Raw genomic sequence first — 15,253 nt, 5'->3', positions numbered from 1 at the left:
GCAAAACTTATAAAGATGCCTACTTTAAGTGGCTTAGTGTTTTGCATCCTGAATTTATTAATACTATTTCATATAAGATAACTAAATTTTCTTCATGAAATGTCACATTACAATATGACAAGTAATACAATATCTGAAAGTAGAATTCTTATAGAAATTAAAAGATATGATGCCACCATAGGTAAGTATTTCAGTGAGTCTTGTTGACATGAAATTAATATTTATTTATGGAAGGTATTGATGAGACATTGAGCCATGAAGTATTATTTCAGTTATTTTCAGACTCAGAAGAATTACATGGTGGCTGGATCATAGCTGATAAGTTTATAGTTCTTATAATCTTATCATTTCACCTCATGTCAATAACTGCATTGCCTAACACATGAGCTTTTGGGGGAGAAATCTCATATTCAAACCATAACAAAGACCATAAGGTAAATAGCTTTGAGGAGGAAAGAGCTACTTTATCCCACAAAATGGAATTATCCAAACTCTACTTCCTGTGTTATTTCATAAATTGTGGTAAGGAGTGAGATTTGGGGGTTGGGGCAGGGAGCTGTGCTGGGGAAAGAATGCCAGGTCTCATGTGTGCTAGACAAGTGTTCTTCTACTGAGCTGCACATAACATTCCTCAGGTAATTTTGAGGTATAATCATTTCCAGGACTGGTGGAAATATCCAAGGTTCAAAATCCACAGTTCCAGGAATACAGAGGCTGTGCAAATCAATTTGTAGAATAAATATACTGATCTCAATATAACAGCTCCATGTAAAGATGCCCCATCCTGAGATTATAAGACAGTGTGTGTCTCCTGGTACAGACAACACTCCCCAAACACCCTTTGCCTTCTTATGCTTCTCATGAGGGTGGGCTTACTTGCTGGTACTACTTATTATAGCATTTCACTGGATCTGGGTTGTCCACAATTCTCATGAGATGACAAACAGTCGAACAAATAAAAACATGTAAAACTTTTAACTAGTCAGGGCTTCATTTTAGCATCTAGTCTGACACAGTGATTCAAAAATAGATGATGATCTACCTTTTTCAAAAGGTAGGAGGAATGTTCTCATGATTGAGGCTTTAAGATGGACAGAATCTGGTAAAAAGGCCACAAAAAATAGAAACCTTCACTACTACGATGAGCCCCTTTTCAAAGGTGGTAAGAAACATAATTTATCAAAGATCAGATGTGGCAAAATATTAAAGTGTGTTTAATATTAAAATATTTTATTAATTACTTATAGATGAATTAATAAAAATTAGACACCCTTCCTGGGTGCCTAAAATTTATATTAGAGTAACATAAAGTGACTCGTATTTTTTTTGCTTAGTGAGCATCAGATACTAAGGTCAAGTAACATTGGCCATTATTAAAGATGGTGTTAGGATTTTTACCTTCTTGTTTCTAGTTTTAGCTAATTCTGGCTTAAGAAAGTTTGGTTTACAACATTGATGATAACCAATTTCACCTGTATCAAACAAGGAACTGATCTTTACAGCAACATACTAAGAAAATGAGACAGGTTTTAAATTGATTCAAATGACAACATTTAAAAAAAGTCCCTATTGATTCAAACTTAAGCATGACAAACATATCTTCAAGTGACAAGTTTGGTACACAATATTAATACTTAAAGCCTCAATACTTTGATACATAGTCTCATAGTCTTCAATTTTATCGTTTGGTATGACAGGCAAAATTTTTTCCCTAAGCAAAATAAGAATCAGAAGGGTAAAAATGAAATGACAATATACAGTTCGAAATTTTAGAAATTCAACTATGGACACAATTCTATAAACTCAAAGTTGCTATTTTAAACCTTAATTTGAATGAAGTGAGTAGTCTCCAAATCAGTAAAAAAAAAAAATCTCAATTATATTGAATAATAATACATATCCTCTGTAACATATGGGTAATTAATTGTTCATCATTTCCCCAGATAGCCTCCTCAAATTTTGAATCAATATAAAAAAAATAGGTTACATGGAGCTGAAGAACTCTTCATAACACCATATTTTAGTGGGAAATGTATTTTACAAACTCAAAACATGTGGTCTCTATTTATTTAAGATTTAAATGATATCTCTTTGTAATTGTATGTTTTTATATTTCTGGAAATCAACACAGTTCTGGGCTCATGTATGGAAAATAGATAAAAGTTCAGTGTACAATCTCCAATTATAAATCATGATGATTTGAAAAATAATGAATTTTTATGTAGTGCAAAGTAGCCAAGTTGGCTCAAATGATTGTCTTTCTACAGAAAAAAACTGCATTGCCTTTTTCTTTTTTTTAACTGTTACAAGAATGAGACATAAAGCCAACCCTTGACTGGCACATGAGCAGAGGGAGATTGGAAGTTAAGATGCTCTAGGGTTTGTTTGAAGATGGTTACAAGTGGGGAACAGAGTGATCATGTTGTGAGAGGGTGACAAGATGAAAGAAGATTCTCCACACAATCAACATCAGAAAGAAAATTGAAAAAAGCAACAGAGAAAGAATATTGCAAGATGTTAGGCTTATGTTAAGGGAAAGAGCATCCAAAAGAGTTTTAGGGTACGAAGTAGTCCTTGCCAAGAGGGATCATCAAGAATTGGAATTGAACTTACTGAGATTATTCTCTCTCTCTCTCTCTCTCTCTCTCTCTCTCTCTCTCTCTCTCTCTCTCTCACACACACACACACACACACATGCATAGGCATCCCATGCATACAAGCAAAAAGTCCATCCATAAACACAAGCTGATGTTGCATCATGTGACAGAAGATGCTAACCACAGTGATAGGAATGGTTCCAGCCAGACCTTAATCAATTTCCTGTGCTGGCATCTGGCTTCCCTCATATAATATGGGCACAGCATCTCCATTCAACTACACAGAGGTCTCATTTTACTTTCATGTATTGCTAGTCAGGTTAGGGATAGAAATCAAAGTGAAAGAAGCAATGTGAGGGCTGCAAAACAAACGACAGGATCAATCTTGACTTTCTTTTCAAGTCTAAAAAAGAAAAAGAAGCCTTGATCAATCAACACATATTTATCGAGTGAAAAAATCTCATTAAAATCTTAAATGTTAATTTTGACCTAAGAATATTCTTACATCCTTTCAATTAAACCTCTAAGAAAATAATTTTATTGGTGGGCTCTGAGGGGCTTGGTATAACATTAATCACCAAGTGTGTTGGTAAGAGATCTTATGCGATATGCTTTATGGTGGGTTGGTTGGTTTTCTGGATAGCAGAGACCACTTTCTTTTCTGTCTATTATAAGCAATTAAGCATTTGACTTTACTAAAAATATGTTTCAGTATCATAGTTAAGGATAATAAATGAGCTCTACAAACCCCAGAAGAAGTTGAGAAGGAAATTAAGCAAACTGTTTTTGAGTGATTTTCTTTTTATAGTTCAATTACACCTTAATCATCTCGAGTTGTTTTGGAAGCTAAATTTTCTCCTGTAAGATATAGCACCCCAATGGATGAGGCATTTATAAATAAGTAGATATTTTTGTGGCTTGAGATAATGAAGTTTTCTAACATGTTGAACAAAAGGGTAATTGATACAATTGAAATGATCTGGCCTATTCTGTATGGGCAGTTTTATTCTCAAATTTTGTAGGACTTCCTTTGGATATGGCTAAAATATGGATTTAGTCTCTTTTTAAACTCAAATTCATATCTTGGCTTAATTTTGAGTTTAAAAGTTTTTGTGACTTATAATAAGCATTTTGCACCCGTTATGGACGAAAAACGGTAAAATGCACAGAAAAATTGTCTGGGAGAGGAGAAAAGAGGGACAGTCATCAAGTGACCAATGAATAGTCTGATGTGTTCAGAGCTCAGGCTACATGGAGCTTCTCAAAACAATAGAATGGACCCGTGTTCCAGCTAGTGAGTTAAAACCCTTTCAAAATGTCAGAGAGGCAATCTAACAGGGACTTCTATATTTCTAATTCCACACACTAACAAGGTTAATCTATCCATGAAGTTACAGTAAGGGCTTTCACAATTAGTGTTGTAAAATACGTAAACCAACAGCTAATTAATCGGTCCTAAGGTCACTATATCACTGGCAGAAAATTAGTAATAGCAAAGATTTATGGCAGAGAGAAAGAGATGACAGGTCATGCTCTATGAGTTTCAATTTTAACTAGCAAAGACACAGTTATATCTAAGCTGCTGTAGTATTTCTTTTTTTTTTTTTACCACAGTGGAAGTTTGCCTAGCATTAGAAACAAATGTATTTTGAGTACATTTAGAAAATTTAAATAAGTATGTCTTTTGTAGTTTTTAAATAAGAGGCACAAAAATCATTATATTTGTGTTTTAGATTTCTCTGCCAAAAAATGTTTCACCAACTTATTCATGAAAAAAAAAAAAGCTGGGTCAAATGCATGAAATGAGTTTACCAGATGATACATTTAACCTTTAAAGCATGATAGTATAAAAATGTCTTACTTGCCATCTTTATATGCATGCCAGCTTCCAATTAACATACTGTTCAAGAAAGAGAAAGGTGAGAATAAGAGAGAGTGAGAGATTAGGTATATGAAATTACTATTTAAAGCTATTTTTATAAATTTTTGTGTCTTATATGTAAGAGCTGAAACTAATAGTTACAAAAGAATTTCCTGGGAGAGCATACATTTTGCATCCTATAAAAAGGAAATATTTCATTATAATGATATAGTCTTCAATTTAATGGTATTAAAATTTTTAAAAAGTATGTATATATAAAGCCCCCTAGCACACATAATACCCCTGAACAGGGAAAAACATTTTTTTAAAAAGCCAAGCACTATATTTTATATGACATTAAATATATGAAGCAATGGCAGTGTGATTAGAGGCTATTGATATTAGTACCTGGCATCCAGGGAGACTGTTGGGCAAAACTGTACAGAATAGATTTTGAAATTGAGAAAGCAAGGGATAGGGGTTTGGCTTGGTGGTAAAGTGCTTGAACTGCATGCCTGAGGCCCTATACCTGAGCACCATATTCAAAACCCAAAACAGAAATTGTGAAGGGGGTTTCAAGACTCAGATACGAATGGTTGAACAAGTTATAATACAGTCATACTTTGAAATAAATGGTAATTCCCAGAAAGAATGGGGCAGCTGTAGAAGTACAAATATGAAAAAATATTCATCATATTTTATTAAGCAAATTGACACTTAAAATTATTATAGTATGGCTCTATCTACTTATATTTAATAATCAATTATATATATATATATATATATATATATATATATATATATATATACACACACATAATATATATAATATTATCAGTAATAATATTTTATGTACAAGAGAAGAACACTCACAAACTGTCAACCCAGTAGCATTTGGGTAAAATAATGAGTTCCTCTGCAGAGTAAGGGAGGAGTTACTTTTGGTTGTAAGTGCTTGGAATCGTTTTTGCCCTTTGCACATACTAAATCACATTTATAGCTTGAGATGATTAATGTATGAAATATGTTCTTATTTTTATAAAGATTATATAGAAATAGTATTTAATAAATGACTTTTAGATGGAGAGTACTTTGGCATGCTATTACTTTTAAGAATGATGAACACTCTTAGTTTGTGTGGTTAGCTGAACCCAAAAGAAAACCTGATGTATATGGTATGGTCAGAGAAACAGAAACGATTGGGGAACATGTTTCATTCTAATAGTGGCCTAGAAACCTAGGTAATGCATTCATTAATAGTGAAAGAGGCTCTCAAAGAAAATTTTGAATCTTCTTCAGAGGAAAGGAAAATAGGAAGAACAAGCAAACTATAAATAAAACATTGATGTTTCTGAGACCTTATTAAGGGAAAAAGTAAAGTAATGATTCTGGGGAACAGAGATTCCTGGCTAACAGGAAACACTGAAGAATCTAAGCCATTATAGTACTCATGAGTTATATAGCCAGGAAGAGAAGTTGTGTCCCCAAAGGAAGAGAAGAAAATGAAGACAGGTACATAAAATACACACCTAGTTTTCAGTTTAGTGAATGATTTCTTGGTTAGCTAGTAGAATTAAAGTCAGAAATAAGATGTATTTTATATTCAACTTTAGCTTTCTAATCACTGATGATTTTGAAAACAAAATGCAAATATTACCTGGAAGACTTTAAAAAGCACAGGTTGAGGTAACCATTGTTCTACTTTCCCTTTCATGAGATTGTTAAATTTCATGCTTGAGTGAGATCAAAAGGTGTCTTTCTGTGTCTAGCTTGTTTTACTTAATATAATGGCCTCTAATTTCATAGAGGTCATCAGAAATCACAGGATTTCATTTTTTTTATTGCTGAATATATTCCATTGTGTAGTTGTGCCATAAATGGCTGAATAGTATTCCATTGTCATTCTGTTAATTCAGAATCTCTGTTGGCCAGAATTATTAGTTTTCTGACATTTTCCCTTAATTAGGTCTCAGAAACATGAATGTTTTATTAATAGTTTGCTTGATTTCCTTACTCTTTGAAGGAGATTCAGAATTTTCTTTCAGAGCCTGATTTGGTATTAATTTGTTACCTAGCTACATTGCTTAACATTTATGACCTACATACACATAGATCGCATCTTCTTTATCTCTTCATTCAATGATGAACAGTTAGGTAGATATCGTATCTTGCCGGTTGTGAGTAGTGTTCCATTAAACATGAGGATGCAGATATCTCTTCAACATACTGATTTCATTTCTTTTGGTAAATACTAAGTACTAGGATTGCTGCATAGAAGAACAGAGGAGAATAATAGTGGAAACTAAAAAGGGTAGAGGGCAAGGGGAATTGGAAGAAATTGGCGAAGGGACACAAAGTTGCAGTTAGGTAAGTAGAATATATTCTGATATTTCCATTGCACAGTGGGTGACTATAGTTAATAATGTCTGTATATTTCAAAATACCTAAAAGAGAGGGTTTCCAATGTTTCATCAGAAGGTAAAAAAAAAAAAATCTTAGGGTGATAGATATGCTAAGTACACTCATTTGATCATTTCGTGAGATATATGTGTATCAAAATATCACAATATATCTCACAAATTTCCATATTTATTGTATGTCAATTAAAAATAATATAGAACTAGGGGCCTGGGATAAAACTCAGCTACAGAGCAGTTATAAGTAAGGCCATGAGTTTGATCCTCTGCACCTAAAACTAAATCAGATACTAAACTAAATTAAACTAAACTGAGACAAAAAAAAAGGAGAGAGATAAAATTGAGGAAGAAAATATTAAGAAAATGGATTATAAAACTAGAAAATTTCCTGGTTATAATTAAAACAAAACAAGATTCAGAATAAGATGCATGGGTTGAGATGTAGCTCAGTGGTAGAGTGCTTTCCTAGCATGCACAAGGCCTTAGGTTTTAACTACAGCACTGCAAAAACAAATAAATAACAATAGTAATAATAAAAAAATAAAATGAGATGAGATGACTTATAGAACAATAACAAAAGATATGTAAATGCATCTTGAGAAGCTGGTTCTAAATATTTTTATAGAATTTCAAAATATATAAATGGAAATTCTTACTTTTAATTTTAAACATAGCTTTTATTTTTTTTTTATTTTACCTTTTTTATAGTTTTTAATTTGTTCTAATTACTTATACATGACAGTAAAATGCACTTTGATACATCATATATGATACAGTATAGTTTCTCATTCTTCTGGTTAAACATGATATAGAATCCCACTGGTTATATAGTTATCTATGTACATAGGGCACTATTTTCTGATTCACTCTACTATCCTTCCTATCCACACTTTTTACCCTCCCTTCACTCCTCTCTACCTAATCTAAAGTAACTCTTTCTTCTCTAGGTATTCCCCCATTATGAATCAATATTCACATATCAGAGAAAACATTTGGCTTTTGGTTTTGTGGGATTGGTTTATTTCGCTTAGCATGATATTGTTCAGCTCCATATATTTACCAGCAAATGCCATAATTTCACTTTTCTTTAAGGGTGAGTAATATTCTATCATCTCACCCCAATCAAAATGGCAATTATCAAGAATACAAATAATAAACATGGCAAGTATGTGGGGGAAACAAAGTACACTCATACATTGCTGATAGGATTGCACATTAGTGCAATCATTATGGAAAGCTGTCTGGAGATTCATCAGAAAACTTGGAATGGAACCACCATTTGACCCAGTTTTTCCACTCCTCAGCATACACCCAAAGGACTTAAAATCAGCATATTACATTGATGCATATACATCAATGTTTATAGCAGCTCAATTTACAATAGTTATATTATGGAACCAACCTAGGTGCTCTTCAACAGATGAATGGGAAAAAAGGGAATATTTCTCAGCCTTGATTAAGAGTAAAATTATTTTAGCTTTTAACTTAAGAAGTTATGATTCCTTGAAGCAGAATAAGTTTGACACCTTGATCCATCAGATAACTAAGTTTATTAAACCATTTTAATGCTTAGGATAATAGATACAAAAATAAATAGTCTATTGAAAAAACTATGAAATGTACAAATGTAATCCCCTTGGCACCTTTTATTTCACTTAGGTGATACTGTAGTTATTATAATTTTTGTTTTACTTTTTGTTTTTCTTATTTATTTGATGTGAGAGAGTGATGGAAAAAGGAGGAAGGGAAGAAATGGGCAGGAGAAAGGGGAGGTGAGAAGAAAGGAAAGATGGATAATACTAAATGTTAGTGAGGATTTTTATCTGTGTGAACTCATATGTTGTTGATGAAAGTGTAAATTAGAAAAAAAAATTGAGTTCTCTGTTAAAGTTAAGTGTGTATCCTAACACATTTCTAGAGATACAGCCTGGACTTGGAAATATGAGAATATATTTGTATACAAAAAATGGAATGCAGTTTTATTCAGAATAATTCAAAACTGGAAAAAAGAATATCTCTCAACCGTAGAATGAATATGAAATTTCACAGTATTCACACATGATAAGTAGAAATGATGAGTGAACAGCATCTTTGTATGAACAATACATATGAGTCTTAAAATAATGATCTTAATCTTCCAGTTAAAGATACAGACTGGCTGAGTGGATCAAACAACAAGACCAAGCAACAAATTACCTACAAGGACCTCACCTCACTAGTAAAAATCACAGACTGAAAGGGAAAAGAGAGAAAACAATTTTCCCTGAAAGAGGCACTGAACAGCAAGCAGGAATAGTTCTTCAATATCTGACAAAATAAGACAAAATCAGTAAGAAGAGACAAAGAAGGTCACTATATAAAAATTAAGAAATACATAATCCAAGATAATCTAATGAGAAGAAATCTGTGCAGCTGATATCAGAGTGCCCAATTTTATAAAACAAACACTGTTAGACTAAAGAGAGAGAAAGAGATAATTCGCTACAATAATAGTGGGTCTTCAACACCTCACTCCTGGAAGGGATTATATCATTGAGGCACAACAGCAGAGCCATATCATAGTTCAACTATACTGTAGATGAATAGACTTAGCAGACATGTACAAATATTGCACCCAATAGCTGCAGAATACACATTCTTTTTTTTTTTAAATGTTTAGTTGTAGTTGACACAAAACCTTTATTTATTTTTTTATATGTGGTGCTGAGGATCGAATCCAGGCTGTCCCAAATTCTAGGTGAGCACTCTACCACTGAGCCACAACCCCAGCCCCTGGAATACACATTCTTCTCAAGATTCCATGGAGCATTGTCTAGAATAGATCATGGAATAGCTGCGAAATAAATCTTGACAAATTAAGAGAAATTAAAATCTCATTTAGAAACTTCTGATTATGATGGAATGAAACTAGAAATCAACAGCAAGAGAAGTCTTAGAAACTACACAAATACACAGACACTTTTGAACAAACAGTGGGTCATTGAATAAGCCAGAAGGGAAAATTTTAAAAGTTCCTTAAAAACCAATGAAAAATGGAAACAATATATGAAAACCCATGGAATTCAGAAGAGGCAGTACTAAGAAGGAAATGTATAGTGACGAATGCCTATAGAAAATAAAATGAAGGAAAAAATAAAACCTAAACACCCTAATGATACATCTCACGGTCTTAGAAAAACAAAAACAAAAAAAGCCCCAAATTAGTAGAAGGAAAAATAATAAATATCAGAGCAGAGGTAAATGAAATAACATCTAAATGAATAATACAAAGGATTGATGAAACAAAGCATCAGTTTTTGAAAATATAAACAAAATTTATAAAACTTTAGCTAGAACAATTACATATTTTTTGAAAAAGAAAAAAAAACTGAAAAGATCCATATGAATATAATTTGGGTTTAAAAAGCAGACTTTACAAATGATACCACAGAAATTCAAAGGATCATTAGAATTACTTAGAAAAACTGTACCAAAAAATTGGAAATTCTAAAAAAAATTCTGTACACATATGTACCCCCAAATTGAACTGAGAGGATAGAAAAAACCTGCATGGATCAATAACAGGTAATGAGACTGAATCAGTAATAAAAACTCTCAACAAAAAAAGTCCCAGAACCCCATGACTTCACTACTGAATTTTACTAAATATTTTAAAAAACTGGCACCAATTCTTCTCAATCTATTTCATAGAATTGATAGGGTGTGAATGCCTCCAAATGCATTCTATGAGCTCGGCATTACTCTAACTGAATCCTAAAAAGGACACAACAACAACAACAAAAAAGACAGCTGTGGACCAAAATCGTTGATGAACACAGATAAGCTAATCCTTGAGAGTATTAGCAAATTCAACAGTATTTCAAAAAATCAGACACTAAGTTCAACTTCCTTTTGTTCTAGGAATGCAAGCATGGATTAATATATGCAAATCAATAAACACAATACAGCACATAAATAGAAAAAAACTATGATCATTGTCATTGATATAAATAAAAATATTTGATAAATACAACATCCCTTTGTGATAAAAGCCCTGAAAAAACTAGGTATTGAAGGATCACTCCACAAGATATTAAAGGTTATATATGACAAAGCCTCAGAAAACATCATTGTGAATGGAGAAAATCTGAAAGCATTTCCTCTAATACTAGGAACAAGACAAAGGTGAGCACTTATACTGCTCTTTCTCAATATGGTGCTAGAAATTTTAGGGAGAGCAATCAAGCAAGAAAAAGAAATAAAAGGTACACAAATAGAAGGAAAGAAAGTCAAATTAACTGTTTACAAATGATTTGATTCTCTATATAGAAAACATGAAGACTCTACCAAAATACTATTGGAAATGATAAATTAATTCATTGAAATAGCAGCACACAAAATCTGCATGCAAAATCAGTAGTTGTTATGTATATGAATGATGGATTTAATGGAAAACAAACCGTAAAACAATCCCATTAATTATAGACACACAGACACACACAGAGAGGAATAAACTTAACCAAGGAAGTAAAAGACTTTTATGATGAAAATTAGAAAACACTGAAGAAAGAGATTGAAGAAGACACTAAAAGGTGAAAAGTACTTCTATGTTTATGGATTGGAAGAATTAATGTTCTTAAAATGATCTATTACCCAAAGCAGTCTACAGATTCAATGCAATTCCCATCAAAATACAAGAACATTCTTCACACAATTAGAAAATCCAATCCTAAAATTCATATGGAAGCACAAAAGACCCCATTTAGCTAAAGCAGTGTTGAGCAAAAAGAACAAATCTGATGGCATCACAACACCTGATTTCAAGACTTACTATAGAACCATTGTAACAAAAACATCAGTTTTGTCCCCAAAACATAGACCAATGGAACAGAATAGAAAATCCAGAAATAAATTAATGCTTTGACAGCCACCTGATTTTTGACAAAGTCACCAAAAACATACATTAGAAAAAAAAGTCAGCATACTTAAAAAAATGGTAATTTAATTTAAAAATGAGCAAATGATCTGAATGAACATTTCTTAAATGAAAACAACATATTAGAAAATGCTTAACATCAGGGCCAAGTTTGTGGCTCAGTGTTAGAGCACTTGCTTAGTATGCATGAGGCACTGGGTTCGATAAAAATAAACAAACAAAATAAAGGTATTGTGTTCATCTAAAACTAAAATAATATTAAAAAAAAACCTCGACATCAGCATCCATAAGGGAAATACCAAAGAAAACTACAATGAGGAATCTCGTCCTAACTAAAATAGTTATTATAAAAAAATAACAAATGCTGGTAAGAATATGGAGGAAAAGTAATTCTTATACACCATTGATGGCAATGTAAATTAGTAAAGCCACTATGAAAAAAATACGGAGTTTCCTAACAACTAACGAAAGTGGAGCTATCATATATGGTCCAACTTCACCACTGGGTATTTATCCAAAGGAAGTAAAGTCAGCATACAAAAGAGACACTCGTATGTCCATGTTTATTGTGGTATTATTCTCAATAGCTAATGTAGGAAATCAATTTATGTGTCTATTAGCAGATGAAAGAATAAATACAGTATATGCACACCAATGAATCTTTTTCAGCCCCCAGGAAAAAAAAAATCCTGTTATTTCCAGGAAAATGAATGAAGCTGGAGGATATCACATTAAACAAAATGAATCAGACACAGAAATCAGTATCCCATGTTCTACCTCTTATGGAAATTAAAAAAAAAATTAACTCAAGAGTTGAATAGAAATGATGAAGGACTGGAAGTGTACCTGAACTAGGGGTGGGGGTTGTTTGGAAAAGGGTAGAAGAAGGGTGGATGTGTAAGATCAAAATTTGATATGCATGAAAATATTACAATGAATCCCATTAATTTGTATAAAAATATTATTAATACTTTGGATTAGGCACATGGGAGTGAAGGGAGGGGAGGGAGGTATGGGGGTAGAAAGGATAGTAGAATGAATCAGATATTATTGTGCATATATGACTATATGACCTGTGTGATTCTACATCATGTACAACTAGAAGAATGAGAAGTTCTACTGCATTTATGTATGATGTGTCAAAGTGTGTTCTACTGTTATGTATAACTAATTAGAACAATTTTTTAAAAAGGAAAAAAGAAATAAGTGAAAAGACAAATATCCAATTGCAGAGAACCATGGGCAAGGATAGCTCAAAATCATTTGAAGATTCTTCCCCATAATCCACAGAGAGAAAGAAGTGTGAGCAGGGTGAGAATAGTTGAAGCAAAAAGGGTTGAGATAGACTTTTAGTGTTTAAATTTAGGTTTTATACTCAAATCCAACAGCAGATACAGGATTTGAGTAGAACTTGAAGGGATTGTTAAAGTACAGATGAATGTGTTCTCATATGAGATGCTAATATTAGTTCTTAAAAATTTATTCAAGATATTGAAGGAATTAAGTGATGTTTTCCTATTGTTTTTAACACTAGACAAAAGTTCTAACTCCTTTATATGGAAGTTGTATTTTTCTTATAATTCTTCTTAGTTCTCCTGTATCCATAACCTACTCTTTTTATAAAAATTGACAAGTTTCAAAGCAATTCTGTTCTATTTTGTAATTATGATAAACATTAGGTGGAACTAAATTATATTAAATAATTATCTTAAGTCATTCTATGTATACCATGAATCCTTTTGCCATGGTATCTTCATTCTTTGGACATTTATTTGGATGCCTGTATTTTATTGTTAACTGGGATTTTTGCAATGACATAGTATAAATAATCCTACTTGCAATAAAGGCAAACCTAAATGTTGCAGCCCATATGGGCCAATGGATTCTAACACTGTAGTTGTGAATTTCTCAATAGCAAGTGAAAACTGCAATGATAATGGTAAGTAAGCTATCAAAACATTTAAGGTTGATCATTAAATATATATTTGCAACAGTTAAAAATCTTGAGGGAGAAAGTACCACTAGCAAATCATAACTCTCCCTTCTCACTTCTGCTTGTTCCTTCCACTTTGGATATCATTTCTCAGTAAAACAGGAAATACACAATGACAGAAATAATAGAAATAGAATTTAAGCAAAATTATAGCTCTTAAACCGAGAAAACCTGGATGCTGGATCAACCCATAAATGTATCAAAGGCTGCAGCCTCATTTTGTGTGTGTGTGTGTGTGTGTGTGTTTGTTTTCCTGACTAAGGTCCAGAAGTAATAGTAATTGCTCTCATACATTTAGTTATAATGTTAGGCAAAAAAATATATATATGTATATATATATATGTGTATATATATATATATATATATATATATATATATATATATATATATACACACATACACACACATACATACATACACACACATACACAGTGGGATACTTCTAAAATGCACCTATACTTATTAATAAACTTGCACTATTTTTTTGCATAAAGCTGAAATGGTATTGGGCAAGTATTTTTCTTACCAAGAGAAACTAAAGCTTTAAGACACTTACATGTATCTTAAAGTTCAGATATGTATACACACATGCTCTCACCCTCCATTTCAATGCATAACTGAACCAGGGAAGTGATGAATCTCTATCATCAGTAAGAGTAAAAACAGGTTTCCTTGGCTCCTGTTCGCTTGTATAATATGATTTTTTTTGAAAAATGGGATTTTAATTATTATGATTTGTTCAGCATAGTTGTTCAAAGTTGTGCATTTTGCATTTTGATTTGAAGATTCAAAAATGCCTTTGCTGGAGGAAAAAAGCTATTTCTATGATTACTTTAAGAAATACAGTTCACTTGGAAATTGAGTATATAAAGCAAGTAAATTTTTGACTTTAAAAAGTGAGCCTGCCTTGTTTTCTAACCTCATTCTTTTTTTTACCTTTGATCCCATCTTTCCTCCTTTCCACAATTTTAATAAAATGGGAGATGAATAAAAAATGTTTGTGGACCTGATAATAAAAATGTGAGCATTTCCTATATGGGCACAGACTCCTATGAATCACCGTGCAAATGGATCTTTGATTACTTCTATGGCTTTACGCAAGTTATAGAATTGTGATTTCAGTGAGGCCCAGAAATCATTTTCAATATTTTTATTGCAGTGCAGATCAAACCTACCCTGGGAAACAAGTCGAGTGTTGTGCTTGCTGGTTGCACTCCCTGTCACAAGGGAGAACTTCAGGAGGTCCCTTTTTATTCATGACAGCTGTATTCTTTAATTTAAAAGTAATTCTAAGCATTTAACATGGTTCCTTCGTTTTAAAGAGTCCTGCTTAAAAATGAAAAGGATTCAATCACCTTTTTGGAGGCAGACAGAGGGTACAATATAAATGTAAGTCCCATCAGTGAAGGTCTGATGGTTTCTGATTTAAATAGTTTTTATTAAATATGAAATGTCCAAATTACCTAATCA

Source organism: Marmota flaviventris, chromosome 5, assembly GCF_047511675.1.
Source record: "Marmota flaviventris isolate mMarFla1 chromosome 5, mMarFla1.hap1, whole genome shotgun sequence".
In the NCBI taxonomy this organism is placed as follows: Eukaryota; Metazoa; Chordata; class Mammalia; order Rodentia; family Sciuridae; genus Marmota; species Marmota flaviventris.
This window is presented reverse-complemented; position numbering follows the sequence as displayed.